Source organism: Camelus ferus, chromosome 1 (genome assembly GCF_009834535.1).
Source record: "Camelus ferus isolate YT-003-E chromosome 1, BCGSAC_Cfer_1.0, whole genome shotgun sequence".
NCBI classification, from domain to species: domain Eukaryota; kingdom Metazoa; phylum Chordata; class Mammalia; order Artiodactyla; family Camelidae; genus Camelus; species Camelus ferus.
The window spans coordinates 14,247,771-14,251,406 of NC_045696.1; positions in this window are offsets into that span (position 1 = coordinate 14,247,771).

The window sequence follows — 3,636 nt, forward strand, 5'->3', positions numbered from 1 at the left end:
TCCCAATCACCAAGACCCATAAAACCTGATGCCCACTTAGGTGACCTCAGGAAAGAAGCCCAATTGTATGAGATTAACCTGAGTATTTCAAGGGACAGATTACTCATACACCAATAGAGGGGAAATTTGGTGCTGGTTTCAGATAATTTGATTATATCTTAAAACTCTTTTCTTATATTTTTGAGGCTGGATTACATGTATTAAAATGGTCATATCTTAAAAGGGCATTTTAATAAATCTTGTCAACATATAATTCCATATAACACCAATCAACTTATAAGGTTGCTTCTAGAACACTAGAAAGTTCTCTCAAGGCCCTTTACAGAAAATTCCCCTCCTCCCACAAAGGCAACCACTTTTCTGTCATCCATCCCCATAGATAGGTTTTGCCTTTCTTGGTTTGAATATAAATGGAATTTTACAGTATGTACAGTAGTGTCTGGCTTCTTTCATTCTCTGTAACTTGTTTTTGAGGTTCTTTTTTATTGCTAGGTAGTACCTCATTGTATCAATATGCCAGTTCATTCATTTTCCCATTGATGGTAGTTGATTTGGGTAGTTTTCTTTTGTTCTTTATTTTTCTTGGTAGAAAGCAACAATATAAAACATATTTTTAACATAGTTTGGATAAATAACTAGGAGCAGACTGCTAAATCATAAGCTATGTTCAACTTAATAAGAGCCACAGCATTTTTCCAAAATGGGTTTTACACCCCTCCAGTAATGTGTGAGTTCCAGGCGCTCTCACATCTGCTCCCTCACTTCTGTTGTTAGTCTTTCTAATTTTAACCATTCTAATGATTACGTGGTAGTAATTCTGTGTGGTTTTAATTTTCATGTCCCTAATGACAAAGGGTTTTGAGAATCTTTTCAGTGACTCTCATCTTCTTTTTGAAGTGTCTGTCCAGTCTTCCCACATTTTCCATTCAGTTATCTCTTAACTATTGACTTGTAATCTGCAGTAAGTCTTTTGTCAGATATATGTGAAAATGTATTTCTCCTCATCAGTGTCTCTTCATTCACTTTTTAATAGTGCTTGCTGAAGAAAAACAATTTTTATCTTTAAAGACCAGCTTAACAAAATTTTGTACATGTAGTGCTTTCTGCTTATAAGAAATCTTTGTCTATCTCAAAGAAAAGTGTTTCTTTTAAGAATTTTATGGTTTCAGCTTTTACATGTAAGTCTGCAATCCAATTTGAAGTAATGTTTGTACATGATGTGGTATATTGGTCAGTGTATTTTCTTGTAGGAACTTTGTGGTTTGATGCTTAAGTTTAGGCCTGCAATCCAATTTAAATTAATTTGCATATGGTGAGAGGTATAGATCAATGTTCACACTTAATTTTTTCATTTGGGTATTTAATTATTTCAATACTGTTAACAATATTCAAGAACTTTTGATGCCAAAAATGAAAGAAAGGAAAACTAAAACTTGAGCTTGCCTGGCTAATTAAGTTTGTGACAACCACTTTTGAATTATGCCTAGTTATCATGTAACACATTAGCAATTTACATGCTATTCTGTCATATTAACTTTGTTGAAGGTTTTCTTTTATTGTAATTTAAAACTCTCCAGCATAAATATAATTCTTAATGTGTACTGTTTCTGCAGTCTGCTTATCTGCAGCAAACATCTGGAATGATGGATTTCTAAGAGTTTGCAAAGGCTCAATTTGTATACACAAAACTATTGATTAGTGTCATTATCTACAATGATTTGTTATCCTTCATCAGTCACCACAGATTTAATGATACAGCTTCATCTCTGAGACAGTCTTCCACTTTTTCACTTAAAAACGTCTCACTCTTCTGTCTCTTTCTCCTCTCTTAACCTCTCATCATAACCTACTGTTTCACATTCATGATGAGATCATTCCACTTCCTTTCTTCATTTTTTGTGTATTTAGAAGTATATTCAATCCATTGGTAAATCAATACTTATTATTGAATATGTGTCAGATACTGACAAATAACTCAAGTTTTTATTAGAATATAAAAAATACAGGGAAAAAGAATTATTGAAGGTTAAGAACCAACGTCTAAGAACCTATGGCTCAACTAGATTAGTTGTCTGGCTTCCCAGAACCATCAAGAAGCCTGAAGTGGGTATTGATTCTTACACAGAATTTTCATATTTTTCAAAATTTCAAAATAACCAGTCACATTTTCAATCACTACATGAGACTACATCATGTTCGGGACTAAAAGGAATATTGAAGACAAAGGAGGATTTCACCAGACAATGAGTCACTTTTTCTTGAGTGGAGGGCTAGTAGGGTTAAGGTGCTTAAAGTGCATGGATCTTTAAGAAGTTAAGTAAGAGACAAAGGATGCTCAATGATGATGCTCTGGAAGGAAGCAAAAAGATCATAGAATCTCCTATAACAAAATACGTTTTGGCCATAATAATCATAATAACCATCACCATCACAGTGGGAGCTGTATACAGAGCCATAGCCACAGCCCTAGCAGAAGTCATATCCACATCTCCCACACACATTTCCATAGGAATTGGACTAGATGGCATCAGGAGATGAGAATGCAGCTGGGCTATAAAAGAAAGCTACTTGAGTTTCAGTATCACGGACTGCCCTGGGCTCTTTCTACATAATCAGATGTTTACACAGTACACGTCACACTTTGCCTTCTTGTTCCCACAAAAATTTATACTTAAAAAAAGCTGACTTACTTTATGTCATAAGAAATCCTCTCATTTTGTGGACCTTTTTCAGTTTCCCCAAATCAATCGCAAACTTTCAAAAGTAACTTGTGTTCCCAGTAAGTTACAAATGTATATTCCACAAGTGTCATGAGATGCACAAATAACACACTGCCTTTGTCTTCACTAATCTATAATTATATCTTGTACTGAAGTTGGAGCCATGTTAAATTCCTTGATATATCTCCTAAACCAATAGCTGGCCGTTTGCCTTTTCCTTATTCATTTCCTACTCTCAGTTGATTTAAAGCCAATTTACTTTGAAAATAATCAGTGTCAGATTTTCAGTCTTCAATGTGAAGACCTCACACAGGCACGCTCCCTACCGCCACCCTCCTCCTTCTTCAAATCAGCTTTCCACAGCTGCAGCATCTTTTCAATATTTATCATTCTTTAGTATGGCTTTCATTTCATTTCTACATCCCCATATTTCAAAAGACCTTTACATCATTTCTAGTTTTCCGATTCTATGATTTATAAATTGTCCTTGACATCTCTCTAGAGTGAAATACGTAAACGCACACCGACCTACCCTGCCTCCCGAGTCAGGTCAGTATTATTTCTCCAGAACCCAGAGGGGGAATTTTCTCAAGTGGTCCACGAGGTTAGTTCCTTTTCTCTTGTTTCCCATGTGTGTCACACCAAAGTTTAAGCACCTTAACTCTACTAGCCCTCCACCAAAACGTAACCCTTGAACTCTAATCTCAGTATACTTCTCCACTAACTCCCTGCCTTCCCCGGATAGTACAACAGTATATCCAATAGATGCTATAGTTTCCCCTTTTATGTCTGTTTGTGAGACTACCAGTTCCATGAATATTTCAACTACCTGATATAAATAGGGCAATCAACCCCCCTAAAAATACACATTGTATTTCTTATAAACAATCAGATGTCACCCCAAGCAATCTGTACT